Consider the following 15,179-nt stretch of genomic DNA (forward strand, 5'->3'; position numbering starts at 1 on the left):
CCATTTTCTATACCTCCAACTTGCAGTCCTTGGCAGTGACATCTGAGGACCTTCAGTCTTCTGTCACTCCATCCTCCTATGACACCATCTGAACTAGCAGCCCAAAGGCTCTCAGCAGAGGGCTGATCTGTCATCAATCCTCTCTGTCCTGACTCTTGCTGTTACAAGCCACTAGTAAATCAGGTGGCCAAGATGATGTCAGCACCTGCATCACCACAGATGAGTCTTCATTACACCTTCTTTGTGCACATTTATGGTTGCATACATATGTTAACAAATACTACTGTTACTGGCCTGACAGCTTCAAGCATACATTCCCAGCTCTGTCACTCCCTCTCTGATTGGGTGAGTCACTGCTAACTACTCCCTCCTCTGTGACTGGGTGAGTCAGTGCTAGCTACTCCCCATCTGACTGGGTGAGTCAGTGCTAGCTACTCCCTCTGTGACTGGGTGAGTCAGTGCCAACTACTCCCTCTGTGACTGGGTGAGTCAGTGCTAGCTACTCCCCGTCTGACTGGGTGAGTCAGTGCTAGCTACTCCCTCTTTGATTGAGTCAGTGCTAGCTACTCCCTCTTTGATTGAGTCAGTGCTAGCTACTCCCTCTTTGATTGGGTGAGTCAGTGCTACCTACTCCCTCTGATTGGGTGAGTCAGTGCTAACTACTCCCCGTCTGACTGGGTGAGTCAGTGCTAACTACTCCCCGTCTGACTGGGTGAGTCAGTGCTATCTACTTCCTCTCTGATTGGGTGAGTCAGTGCTAACTACTCCCTCTGTGACTGGGTGAGTTAATGCTAGCTACTCTCCCTCTGATTGGGTGAGTCAGTGCTAGCTACTCCCTCTTTGATTGGGTGAGTCAGTGTTAGCTACTCCCTCTTTGATTGGGTGAGTCAGTGCTAGCTACTCCCTCTTTGATTGGGTGAGTCAGTGCTAGCTACTCCCTCTGATTGGGTGAGTCAGTGCTAGCTACTCCCTCTTTCATTGGGTGAGTCAGTGCTAGCGACTCCCCTTCTGACTGGGTGAGTCAGTGCTTGCTACTCCCTCTGTGACTGGGTGAGTCAGTGCTAGCTACTCCCTCTGTGACTGGGTGAGTCAGTGCTAGCTACTCCCCGTCTGGGTGAGTCAGTGCTAGCTACTCCCTCTGATTGGGTGAGTCAGTGCTAGCTAATCCCCTTCTGACTGGGTGAGTCAGTGCTAACTACTCCCTCTGACTGGGTGAGTCAGTGCTATCTACTCCCCGTCTGACTGGGTGAGTAAGTGCTAGCTACTCCCACTCTGATTGGGTGAGTCACTGCTAGCTACTCCCCCTCTGATTGGGTGAGTCAGTGCTAGCTACTCCCTCTCTGATTGGGTGAGTCAGTGCTAACTACTCCCTCTGTGACTGGGTATGTCAGTACTAGCTACTCCCTCTTTGATTGGGTGAGTCAGTGCTAGCTCCTCCCCGTCTGACTGGGTGAGTCAGTGCTAGCTCCTCCCCGTCTGACTGGGTGAGTCAGTGCTAGCTCCTCCCCGTCTGACTGGGTGAGTCAGTGCTAGCTCCTCCCCGTCTGACTGGGTGAGTCAGTGCTAGCTCCTCCCCGTCTGACTGAGTGAGTCAGTGCTAGCTACTCCCTCTTTGATTGGGCGAGTCAGTGCTAGCTACTCCCTCTTTGATTGGGTGAGTCAGTGCTAGCTCCTCCCCGTCTGACTGGGTGAGTCAGTGCTAGCTACTCCCCGTCTGACTGGGTGAGTCAGTGCTAGCTACTCCCTCGGATTGGGTGAGTCAGTGCTAGCTACTCCCTCTTTGGGTGAGTCAGTGCTAGCTACTCCCTCTGATTGGGTGAGTCAGTGCTAGCTACTCCCTCTTTGGGTGAGTCAGTGCTAGCTACTCCCACTTTGGGTGAGTCAGTGCTAGCTACTCCCTCTGATTGGGTGAGTCAGTGCTAGCTACTCCCTCTGATTGGGTGAGTCAGTGCTAGCTACTCCCTCTGATTGGGTGAGTCAGTGCTAGCTACTTCCTTTCTGACTGGGTGAGTCAGTGCTAGCTACTTCCTCTCTGACTGGGTGAGTCAGTGCTAGCTCCTCACCGTCTGACTGGGTGAGTCAGTGCTAGCTACTCCCCGTCTGACTGGGTGATTCAGTGCTAGCTACTCCCCATCTGACTGGGTGAGTCAGTGCTAGCTACTCCCTCTGATTGGGTGAGTCAGTGCTAGATACTCCCTCTGTGACTGGGCGAGTCAGTGCTAGCTACTCCCTCTGATTGGGTGAGTCAGTGCTAGCTCCTCCCCGTCTGACTGGGTGAGTCAGTGCTAGCTCCTCCCCGTCTGACTGGGTGAGTCAGTGCTAGCTCCTCCCCGTCTGACTGGGTGAGGCAGTGCTAGCCCCCCCCCGTCTGACTGGGTGAGTCAGTGCTAGCTCCTCCCTCTGACTGGGTGAGTCAGTGCTAGCTCCTCCCCGTCTGACTGGGTGAGTCAGTGCTAGCTCCTCCCCGTCTGACTGGGTGAGTCAGTGCTAGCTCCTCCCCGTCTGACTGGGTGAGTCAGTGCTAGCTCCTCCCCGTCTGACTGGGTGAGTCAGTGCTAGCTCCTCCCCGTCTGACTGGGTGAGTCAGTGCTAGCTACTCCCGTCTGACTGGGTGAGTCAGTGCTAGCTCCTCCCCGTCTGACTGGGTGAGTCAGTGCTAGCTCCTCCCCGTCTGACTGGGTGAGTCAGTGCTAGCTACTCCCCGTCTGACTGGGTGAGTCAGTGCTAGCTACTCCCCGTCTGACTGGGTGAGTCAGTGCTAGCTACTCCCCGTCTGACTGGGTGAGTCAGTGCTAGCTACTCCCTCTCTGAATGGGTGAGTCAGTGCTAGCTACTTCCTCTCTGATTGGGTGAGTCAGCGCTAGCTACTCCCTCTGTGACTGGGTGAGTCAGTGCTAGCTACTTCCTCTCTGATTGGGTGAGTCAGTGCTAGCTACTTCCTCTCTGATTGGGTGAGTCAGTGCTAGCTACTCCCCTTCTGACTGGTGAGTCAGTGCTAGCTACTCCCTCTGTGACTGGGTAAGTCAGTGCTAGCTACTCCCCGTCTGACTGGGTGAGTCAGTGCTAGCTACTCCCCGTCTGACTGGGTGAGTCAGTGCTAGCTACTCCCTCTGATTGGGTGAGTCAGTGCTAGCTACTTCCTCTCTGACTGGGTGAGTCAATGCTAACTACTCCCTCTGTGACTGGGTGAGTCAGTGCTAGCTACTCCCTCTTTGATTGGGTGAGTCAGTGCTAGCTCCTCCCCGTCTGACTGGGTGAGTCAGTGCTAGCTACTCCCCGTCTGACTGGGTGAGTCAGTGCTAGCTACTCCCTCTTTGATTGGGTGAGTCAGTGCTAGCTACTCCCTCTGTGTGAGTCAGTGCTAGCTACTCCCTCTTTGATTGGGTGAGTCAGTGCTAGCTACTCCCCTTCTGACTGGGTGAGTCAGTGCTAGCTACTCCCCGTCTGACTGGGTGAGTCAGTGCTAGCTACTCCCTGTCTCACTGGGTGAGTCAGTGCTAGCTACTCCCCGTCTGACTGGGTGAGTCAGTGCTAGCTACTCCCTCTGTGTGAGTCAGTGCTAGCTACTCCCTCTTTGATTGGGTGAGTCAGTGCTAGCTACTCCCCTTCTGACTGGGTGAGTCAGTGCTAGCTACTCCCCATCTGACTGGGTGAGTCAGTGCTAGCTACTCCCCGTCTGACTGGGTGAGTCAGTGCTAGCTACTCCCCGTCTGACTGGGTGAGTCAGTGCTAGCTACTCCCCGTCTGACTGGGTGAGTCAGTGCTAGCTACTCCCCGTCTGACTGGGTGAGTCAGTGCTAGCTACTCCCCGTCTGACTGGGTGAGTCAGTGCTAGCTCCTCCCCGTCTGACTGGGTGAGTCAGTGCTAGCTACTCCCTCTGATTGGGTGAGTCAGTGCTAGCTACTTCCTCTCTGATTGGGTGAGTCAATGCTAACTACTCCCTCTGTGACTGGGTGAGTCAGTGCTAGCTACTCCCTCTTTGATTGGGTGAGTCAGTGCTAGCTCCTCCTCGTCTGACTGGGTGAGTCAGTGCTAGCTCCTCCTCGTCTGACTGGGTGAGTCAGTGCTAGCTACTCCCTCTGATTGGGTGAGTCAGTGCTAGCTACTCCCTCTTTGATTGGGTGAGTCAGTGCTAGCTCCTCCCCGTCTGACTGGGTGAGTCAGTGCTAGCTCCTCCCCGTCTGACTGGGTGAGTCAGTGCTAGCTACTCCCCGTCTGACTGGGTGAGTCGGTGCTAGCTACTCCCTCTTTGGGTGAGTCGGTGCTAGCTACTCCCTCTTTGATTGGGTGAGTCAGTGCTAGCTGCTCCCCTTCTGACTGGGTGAGTCAGTGCTAACTACTCCCTCTGTGACTGGGTGAGTCAGTACTAGCTACTCCCCGTCTGACTGGGTGAGTCAGTGCTAGCTACTTCCTCTCTGATTGGGTGAGTCAGTGCTAACTACTCCCTCTGTGACTGGGTGAGTCAGTGCTAGCTACTCCCCCTTTGATTGGGTGAGTCAGTGCTAGCTACTCCCTCTTTGATTGGGTGAGTCAGTGCTAGCTACTCCTTCTTTGGGCGAGTCAGTGCTAGCTACTCCCTCTTTGATTGGGTGAGTCAGTGCTAGCTACTCCCTCTTTGATTGGGTGAGTCAGTGCTAACTACTCCCTCTGTGACTGGGTGAGTCAGTGCCAACTACTCCCTCTGTGACTGGGTGAGTCAGTGCCAGCTACTCCCCGTTTGACTGGGTAAGTGCTAGCTACTCCCTCTCTGACTGGGTGAGTCAGTGCTAGCTACTCCCTCTCTGATTGGGTGAGTCAGTGCTAGCTACTTCCTCTCTGATTGGGTGAGTCAGTGCTAACTACTCCCTCTGTGACTGGGTGAGTCAGTGCTAGCTACTCCCCGTCAGACTGGGTGAGTCAGTGCTAGCTACTCCCCGTCAGACTGGGTGAGTCAGTGCTAGCTACTCCCAGTCAGACTGGGTGAGTCAGTGCTAGCTACTCCCTCTGTGACTGGGTGAGTCAGTGCTAGCTACTCCCTCTGTGACTGGGTGAGTCAGTGCTAGCTACTCCCTCTGTGACTGGGTGAGTCAGTGCTAGCTACTCCCTCTTTGATTGGGTGAGTCAGTGCTAGCTACTCCCTCTTTGATTGGGTGAGTCAGTGCTAGCTACTCCTTCTTTGGGTGAGAGTCAGTGCTAGCTACTCTTTCTTTGATTGGGTGAGTCTGTGCTAGCTACTTCCTTTCTGATTGGGTGAGTCAGTGCTAACTACTCCCTCTGTGACTGGGTGAGTCAGTGCTAACTACTCCCTCTGTGACTGGGTGAGTCAGTGCTAGTTACTCCCCGTCTGACTGGGTGAGTAAGTGCTAGCTACTCCCTCTCTGACTGGGTGAGTCAGTGCTAGCTACTTCCTCTCTGATTGGGTGAGTCAGTGCTAGCTACTCCCCGTCTGACTGGGTGAGTCAGTGCTAGCTACTCCCCGTCTGACTGGGTGAGTCAGTGCTAGCTACTCCCCGTCTGACTGGGTGAGTCAGTGCTAGCTACTCCCGCCTGACTGGGTGAGTCAGTGCTAGCTACTCCCTGCCTGACTGGGTGAGTCAGTGCTAGCTACTCCCGCCTGACTGGGTGAGTCAGTGCTAGCTAGTGGGGGTCTGACTGGGTGAGTCAGTGCTAGCTACTCCCCGTCTGACTGGGTGAGTCAGTGCTAGCTACTCCCCGTCTGACTGGGTGAGTCAGTGCTAGCTACTCCCAGTCTGACTGGGTGAGTCAGTGCTAGCTACTCCCCGTCTGACTGGGTGAGTCAGTGCTAGCTACTCCCCGTCTGACTGGGTGAGTCAGTGCTAGCTACTCCCCGTCTGACTGGGTGAGTCCGTGCTAGCTACTCTTTCTTTGATTGGGTGAGTCAGTGCTAGCTACTCCCTCTTTGATTGGGTGAGTCAGTGCTAGCTACTCCCCTTCTGACTGGTGAGTCAGTGCTAGCTACTCCCTCTGTGACTGGGTAAGTCAGTGCTAGCTACTCCCCATCTGACTGGGTGAGTAAGTGCTAGCTACTCCCAGTCTGACTGGGTGAGTTAGTGCTAGCTACTCCCTCTGTGACTGGGTGAGTCAGTGCTATCTACTCCCTCTGTGACTGGGTGAGTCAGTGCTAGCTACTCCCTCTCTGACTGGGTGAGTCAGTGCTAGCTACTCCCTCTGTGACTGGGTGAGTCAGTGCTAGCTACTCCCTCTCTGATTTGGAGAGTTAGTGCTAGCTACTCCCTCTCTGATTGGGTGAGTTAGTGCTAGCTACTCCCTCTCTGATTGGGTGAGTCAGTGCTAGCTACTCTTTTCCTTCCCCCTCCCAGTTTTCCTACTGCCAGGCTGTTAATCTGTCTTCTGTCATCTAGGTTGTAGTCAGCACTTTATCCCTGTTTATGCCTTAAAGCTCTGCTAAAGCTACTGCAGTGCTGCAGAGCATCGGAATCTGCTGAGCTTCCGCCAACATTCCAAAATTTTGCATGCTCTAAAGATATCATTAGTCTGTTGTGGCATCATTCACAAGGTGTCCCCGGTTACTAGTGATTAAATTCAAACTGCAACTGTGCATTCACTGATTTAAATATTTTTATCATGCCAAGCCTCTGTCAAGCTAAACTCCAAATTAAAAGGACACTTGCTAGAACTATCTAGTATAGAATTTTGTAATTTTCTTATATTCAAGTGTCAACTCTTTCTGATCCAGTGACTGTAACATCACAGCCTGAATGAAGAAACATTTTAAATAGGCTCACAGGAAGTTACTAGTCTAATGGTACAAGGGGTCCTTACAAGCCTAGCCAAGTTCTACCCTTATTTACACGATCAGCACCTACTCCCCCTGTCCAAGAGGGACACGGGTGGAACCCCCGGGCTGAATTTACAGTTACTCATCCATTCGTCCAGATTGCGTTTGAAGATTGCCAATTAGGTACTCTGACATGAAGTGGGAGTGTTCCAAAAGTGTGGTAACCTCTGGGAAACAAATGTGTCCCTCCAGCAGGTTCTATTAAAGTCATATACCAAGTTAGGGTTTTTAGAGCCAGTAACCTGTGTACAATTTGACTTCTGGATATGCATTTCTAAAAAAGCAGAGTCAGAGATTGCCTTGAATGCAAGGCAGAGATCACCTCTGAGTAGTCTGAATGAAACAAAATAAAGTGACAGTGATTTCAGGCAATCCAAATAGGACAGATGCTGAAGACCTTGAATTTTCCTTGTGAGGAACCTTTATGGTCTCTCCAATTGCTGCAAGTGCTTGGAAAGGTACATACCCAAAAGGGGCATTGTATTCAATTACTGGCCTGATGAGGGAAGAGTACAGGGAGGTTATAACTTCTTTTTTCTGGAGGCAATGCCCTTACTTATGAGAGGAGTCATACAGAATGCTCTTCTTACCATTGTGGAGACATGGGGATCAAAGGTAAGGTTGCTGTCAACCTGTGTGTCCAGGTCTTTCATCACTGAGTTTGTACTTAAGGTGTTGCTATTGATGTGGTACTTAGCAGGAACATCACACTTACCAAAAGGGAAGATACATTTTTTGCATTGAGTTTAAGGCAATGACTTTGGCACCAGTCATTTGTGTAATACCCACTTGTAAGATGTTGACATAATTTGAGATTCTATGACTGCTCCCAGTTTGCAGTCATCAGCAAACTTTGCCAGCCACAGACCTTTACCTTTTGCTTGCACTTTGGAGAAATAGATTCCAAACAGTACAGGTCCCAGGACTTATCCCTGTAGAACACCACTGGTTACAGGTCTGCTGATGGAGGTGGATTGCCCTATTTTGACTACATGGGTTCTATCATTGAGACAGTTAGAGATCCATCTAACGATATAAGGGTAGATACCTAGCTGGGTGAGTTTACCAATGATGCCCGAGTGGGGGACAGTGTCAAATGCCTTGGCTAAGTCTAGGTAGGCTATATGGACAGATTTCCCTTCATCAAGGGTCTTGGTGACTGTCTCAAAGATGTCCACCATGCTTAACAGGCATGATCTCCATTTGACAAATCTAAACTGAGTAGGGTCAAGTGTTTGGAGATTACCTAGATCTTTGTTGATAAGATCCATGATGATTTGCTCCATGGTCTTGCAGGTAAGGCTAGTCAGGCTAACAGGTCTATAGTTCCTGGGGTCAGTGAAAGCACCACCTTTGGGCAAGGGAATAATGGCCATTTTCCATTCAGATGGGACAAAGCCGGTGCTTAGACTATGACTGAAAAGGTACCCGATGGTGTTGCTAATTCTTGTTGGAGCCCATGTAGAACACAGCTTGGGGTGTTATCAGGTGCTATAGATGCTGTGCTTTTGGACTCAGGGCATTTGTGATCTGCTCTTTAGAAATACAAGGTACGGGACAGGTGGTAGGGATGTTACAGGGTACATGTGGCAGGGATGTTATGGGGTACATGCGGCAGGGACAGGGAAATGAAGCCAACAGGTTAACGATGTCCACTGGTTGAGTATATGTGATATCATTAACTACCAGTTCGACACAGATCTGGGCCTTTTCTTTTAGGTTACAGATGTAACTAAAGAACGCCTTATGGTTGCCCTTAGTTGAGGAAGCTAATCTGGATTTGTAGTTTGCTTTGGAGGGCTTCACAAGAAGTCTTATTTGCTTGCTTAAGCTGAGGAGTGTTTCCAGTTTAGGGTTCGCTCACTTAAGTCTTAGACAGCAGTTTCTTCCTCTGCTCTTCCTTGAGGAGCTTGTTTTGGTCCTATCAATTTGGTAGAGTCAATGCAGTTGTACAGGTGTTTGCATAAAGAATTGGTGTAGAACTCTGCATAGTTGCCAGTTCCATCTGAGGGGGAAGGTGCAGTGAAGCATCCCATAAAAGGTTATAGTCTGCTTTTGGGAAGTTTTTTAGTTTAGTTCCTGCTAAGGGGGAGATCAGATGTGATATTTACTTTGAATGAAACCGATTTGTGGTCAGATCTCACCAGGCAGACCTCACAGTAGGGGTGCTACAGTGGTCTCTCATATTGGTAAGCTGTGGGGTGTCAACCAGCTAGTCTAGAGCACTGGAGTTGACGAAGTTGAGGAACCTTTGGGCAAGTGAGTTTGAGCATGAATTAAAAAAACAAAAGTAACCAGAGTGTAAAATATAACTAAAAAATGACCAAAGCATACACTGTGAAGCCGTAGGAAACACTTTCAGTAACCAGAGTGTAAAATATAACTAAAAATTCCAAAGCATACACTGTGAAGCCGTAAGAAACTTTCAGTAACCAGAGTGTAAAATATAACTAAAAAAAGACCAAAGCATACACTGTGAAGTCGTAGGAAACATTTTCAGTCAGCCAAACTCTTCAGTCTAAGCTGTTTTTATTCTTCCAAAGTTCAAAGCCACAGATTGAGCACTTTCATCCCCTGAAACTGGGGACTTCATCAGAATCTAACTGCATGCCATAGTACAGCCTTTAAATACTGTTAAAAATGAGTGATATCACCCTTCACAATCCTTTAAAGATACAGCCACCTTAATGCTTCAAATGAAATGCACTACAAACACCTTTTAACACAAGAACATTTTAACAAATATTTAAAATTCCAAGACATTCATCAAATGTAAACTTAAATTGTTTAAGATAAAAAAATCAACCACATTTTATCCATTCACTTGCTTTAAAACATATGTATACTGTGTATTTAAACCATTTTTTGGATGATGTATTCATTTTGTGGACAGGAACGGAAGAAAATAAGAGAATTTGTGGAATTTTTGAATAATTCATCTAGTTTTTGAAATTCACATACACCAGTAGTGTAGAAAGCATTAACTATTTGGATACATTTATACAAAAAAATCAGTAAAGGATTTAAGTCCAATGTTTATAAAAAACCCACATTTACTAATTCCTATTTAGAGTATACTAGTAATCACCCCCACCACCAAAAATAATATAGTCAAAGGTCAGATCAACCCCCCATCAAAAAATAATATAGTCAAAGGTAAACTAGTTAGAGTTGTCTGTATGACTTCTGATGAGGGAGGCGTAGATAGAGTTACAAAAAGTAGCACATCTATTTTACGAAAGAGTATCCAGCTAATATAGTGGAAATAAATGTAGAATGTGTTAAAAGTGAGTGGGGTAAAAAATTTAAACCACTGTTAGGTGATGTACTACAGGATAAAGAAAACTTGGAAGAGGAGAAAATTTCATAGGGCTATGGTTATTCCTTTTTGTGGACAAGTCAAACAAGTGAAAAAGATTTTTGAGAACAATTGGTCCATTCTTTAAAATAACCCTAGAATATTTTCAGTTGTTGGGAAGGAACCCACTTTTGTATATAAAACGGCTCAATTTAAAAGTGGCATTTGAACTTGCTAACAAAAGTCAGGTAGTGGGCAACAGTGGTACAAGATGTGGTGCTTGTGCACAATAAGTTTATACAAGCTAAGAAGATGGTAACCCTGCAAAACATTTTGAAGTCTAAGGTTTTCTTTGAAAAAGGAAATTGTCAAACATCAGGGGTGATATATCTGGCAGCTTATAAACCTGTCCAGCTTACTACATAGGCAAAACAGAAAGGAGTGTTAGGGACAGAATATATGAGCACCAGTACCAGATTGCTACAAGAAATACAAATAATGACCTATATAAATATTCATTAATATGTCCAAATTTTGTTCCATTTTTATTCGGTATTGTGGAGCGAGTAAGACCAAATCCTAGAGGGGGGCATTACAGGAATTATACAGAGGGGAATTAAGTGGCAAATAAAACTAGCCGCAACCCATGTACCAGGTCTTAATGAAATGGTATCCTTAAAACCAATATTACTGAGGAAAGCTACCCCAGAAGTACTGTGTATCTTAGTCTGTGTGTGTATGGGGGGGTGTTAACTACACAGTATACATATGTTTTAAAGCAAGTCAATGGATAAAATGTGGTTGATTTTTTATTTTAAACAATTTAAGTTTACATTTGATGAATGTCTTGGAATTTTAAATATTTGTTAAAATGTTCTTGTGTTAGAAGGTGTTTACAGTGCATTTCATTTGAGCATTAAGGTGGTTGTATCTTTAAAGAATTGTGAAGGGTGATGACATCACCCATTTTAACAGTATTTAAAGGCTGTACTATGGAGTACTATGGAGTACATTTAGATTCTGATGAAGTCCCCCAGTTTAGGGGATGAAAGCGCTCAATCTGTGGCTTTGTATGTTGGAAGAATAAAAACAATTTGGACTGAAGAGTTTGGCTGACTGGTAGTGTTTCCTATTGCTTCACAGTGTACGTCTTGGACTTTTTTTGAGTTTGGGCACAAGTAATTTACCAGTCAATGGATGGGTAGTTAAAGTCACCCAAAACCATGGTGTTCAGATGCATCTTGAAAGACTCAAGTAGATCCAAATAGGCAGAGTGGGTGTCCTGATTCATGGAGGGGGTCCTGTAGTTGGCACAGACTTGAACAGATGTCCTACCAACAGTTAATTGCACCCAAGGTGTCTCCAGGGAATCATACTATTTAACCAATCTGGAGGTGCATTTATCTTTAATGAATATTGATACACCACCTCCTTTAGTTTTCATGCCTTCAGTTTGTAGTGTGAATGTGTGGAAGGAGGTGTAACCTGGTATAGCTAGGGTGCTCTCCACAGCCTTGAGCCAGGTCTCCGTGACTGCACAAATATCTTATCTGCGTCTTCCAAGGCGAGGAGTGCTTCTAGTGAATGCAGTTTCATGTGAAAACTCCTAGTGTTTAGCAGCATAACCTTAAGTTTTTGGATGAAATTTTTACTTTGGGAATTTTGTCTTTGAGACACTGACTAAAAAGGTACTATGGGGTGGCAAGAGCCTTAGCCAGTAGCCGAAATCCCAGGCATGACAGAAGACCATCTCTGCCAAAGCATCAAGGTCTGTCGACCATGTCATCCCAGGCTGACAGATACTTGATCCCCTTGGAATGACACCAGAAACTAAGCCAATTATTGAAGTAAATCATGTTCTGTTTATACTGAGGCATCATCCTAGGTAAAGGTAAAATGCTGCTTAAGGCTAGGGATATACCTGCCTGAGATGCATAGTCTGACAGCTCAGTCATGTATCTCTTCATATAGTCCAAAGAGGTATGTCTCAAGTCATTCACACCAACATGAACTATGACAAGAATCATAACAGTATCTGTTGTTGAGAGACTTGAGTGCATGTGTGATATGGCAGATCCTGGCACCTGACAGACAGCTGACTGTGACCTTCTTATCCAGCTGATGACAGGGACATCTGTGTGTCTTACAATGGAATCAACTATGACTAATGTATTTGGTTTTGTGTTTTGCCTTAAGGACTTGACAGGTGAGACACTGGTGCGAGAGCTGTTATGTGCACTGAGTTCTACAGAAGTATTCTGTGTAACGTGCTTGTGTTTCAGAGGTCTCTGGTGTTTAGGTACATTTCGGATGAGGACCTCCAAATATGTAGGTATATGTGATGTGGGTTTGGGTGGAGTAGGTGGTGAGGTGTGCATGCTGACATCTCGCTCACTGTCAGATGCACTGACTGATGTGTGACAGCGCATGGATTCAAGGTTCTTAATAGAGTTGCATCTCTCCCATGCTGAGTTTGTGTGGACTAGGAGTACAGGGTTGTCAGTGAACTTGAGGCGGTTGCTAAACTGCCTCAGGATGCCCATGTCAACCAAGCTGGCTTCAGAAACTGTGGAAAGTTGTCTGTCCATAGTGTTAGGTTAATTTATATGTCAAGAAAAAGAGAGGTTTTGCACAAAAAGAGAGAAGTTTAGTCCTTTGCACTGGCTGTGGGTATATGTTGCTCAGCAAACACAGTACAGTTGTGTAAAACCTTACCATAACGTGCAGGTATCATTCTTTTCACTAATGCAGCGTTCATCACATGTGAGATCTACTGCCAAGGACAGCCCAACATCCGGCCAGTACACCAAGGTCTTTACATCTCCAGCTTTGTATGGCAGAAGTGCTCTCCCCACACAGGCAGGGCATAAAGGTGACGTACACTCACTCAATACGTAGAATGAAGTGCCCCAGGAAAACTACAGCAACCCCCGGAGAAAGGGAGACATGTGCATCCAGCAGGAACTTAAAAAAGAAGAAAAACAGGACAAGAAGGCAAAGTGTTGCCAACAGGAGGGAGAGAAACGGAACAGGAGGGAGCAACTGAATACTACAGTGAAAAGGACATTTATTAGTATGGTAACATTTTACACAACTGTACTAACCATATCCTTCCATATCACTGTTACAGTATCCATTACATGTGGGGTGGCAGGAGGAAGGCACAGAAGAGCCCTCCACAAACTCACAAAGGATAACCCTGGCTCTGGAAATGACATCCAATCTGTAATGTTTACTAAACATGTGGACAGAGGACCAAGTAGCAGCTTCAATGATGGAACCAGTATCCAAACCTTTGAAGAAAGCTCCAGAAAAGGCTACTGCCTTTGTTGAATGAGCTTGAACTGAAGCAGAAAGCTGTTTACCATGAAAAGACTACAAGGAAATGGCCTTAGAAATCTGGGAGGAAAAGAAAGAACCCCAATGGGACAGTTGTCTGCAAATGGCTCAGTGGAAACTAGCTCAGCAAAAGGTTTTCAGACCAATGTTCTGCTGTGGCATTTGGAATGGCGGCAAAGCAGTTCAGAGTATAGCGCTTGTGACTGTCACCTTTATGCACAAGGACTGTGCAGGACCACAACATCTGACATATGATGCTTGGAGTATATGAAGTCTTGGGTATACTTGTCAGACGTTGGCTATCCTTGGCAGGAACTCCACATGTGATAAATTCTGCAAAAGTGACAAGGAAGGGCATCATATTTCTGTAAAAATGCCCCACTTTCGGCACCTGAAGGGGTGGAGAACTTAAGCAAGATGACTGGCAGTTTAAAGGTTCCAACCTCTTAAAGACATATAGATGTATATTACAATCAGAAAGAGCTCTATAAAAAGCAAGTTCTTAATATCTTTGTCTTTCACTTACACATAGAACTAATATCCCAGAATCACCTTTCCAGGCTAATACTGAATGGACAGAGGCCTAAGCAGGGTTTTACATGAGAATCAAAACGTGCTCTTTAGGGATGTGCACCCAAACCAGTAACGAAAACATCCTGCTAACCACCACACACATCTAGTGTCTGGACCATCCTTATGGTCCTACGTGACAAGTAAGATCCAGGGAAGTCTTCTCTAGTAGTAGGTATTCCTGGACTCTGTTGGGAAGAGACTAGAGAAGCAAACTTAACTGTAGATCCTTTGGGATCTGCTCTATATGGTCCTACACAGTCAAGGTCCAGTTGCCACAACATGAGGTTAATACATCTTTGGCTACACCTTGTAAGAAGGCGTCCGATTGCATAAACTTTCTTATCTCAACCAGGGTGCATGGAAAAAGTCCAAGACCTTCCTATTCAAAGGGCAGCTTGTAAATCACAAAAAGGCAAGCTATCTCCAACAGAGACTCTGAGAAAAACCTATGTCCAACACCAGGTCCTCCTGAACAGTGTCAGTTCATGTCCTGATTGGTGACCTTGCAACCACAGCAGAGTTCTAAGACTGACACAGTTTAGGTATCAAACCTAGGTCCTTTATAATGTATTCTGTATATTAAAAATCTTAACTGTGTGAGAAGCAAGAAAGAAACTGCAAACACAAGGAGTGAGCGTGACCTGCAAAGCTGACATGAGGTGTAAAGGCATGAGCGGGCCCTGCCAGGCTGACACAAGGTATACAAGGACTGAGCATGCTCTGCTAGGATGACACAAGGTGTACAAGGAGTGAGTGTGACCTGCAAGGCTGACAAGAGGTGTACAGGGAGTGAGAGTGCCCTGCCAGGCTGACACAAGGTTACAAGGACTGGGCATGCTCTGCTAGGCTGACACAAGGTGTACAAGGACTGAGCGTGCCCTGCTAGGCTGATACAAGGTGTTCAAGGACTGAGCGTGCCCTGCAAGGCTGACACGAGGTGTACAAGGACTGAACGTGCCCTGCAAGGCTGACATGGTGTACAAGGACTGAGCGTGCCCTGCTAAGCTGACACAAGGTGTGCAAGGACTGAGCGTGCCCTGCAAGGTTGACACGAGGTGTTCAAGGACTGAGCGTGCTCTGCAAGGCTGACACGAGGTGTACAAGGACTGAGTGTGCCCAGGAAGGCTGACATGAGGTGTACAAGGAGTGCCCTGCTAGGATGACACAAG

General features: G+C 47.1%; 1 protein-coding gene across 1 annotated transcript in view; it reads right to left on the bottom strand.

The window, feature by feature from the left end:
• Positions 1-15,179, bottom strand: part of LOC122815091 (RNA helicase Mov10l1-like) — a 1,410,002-nt gene that overhangs the window by 70,848 nt on the left and 1,323,975 nt on the right. The gene's annotated exons all lie outside the window — the stretch shown is intronic.

This window comes from Protopterus annectens, chromosome 11.part0 (genome assembly GCF_019279795.1).
Source record: "Protopterus annectens isolate FY-2018-M chromosome 11.part0, PAN1.0, whole genome shotgun sequence".
Taxonomy (NCBI): domain Eukaryota; kingdom Metazoa; phylum Chordata; order Ceratodontiformes; family Protopteridae; genus Protopterus; species Protopterus annectens.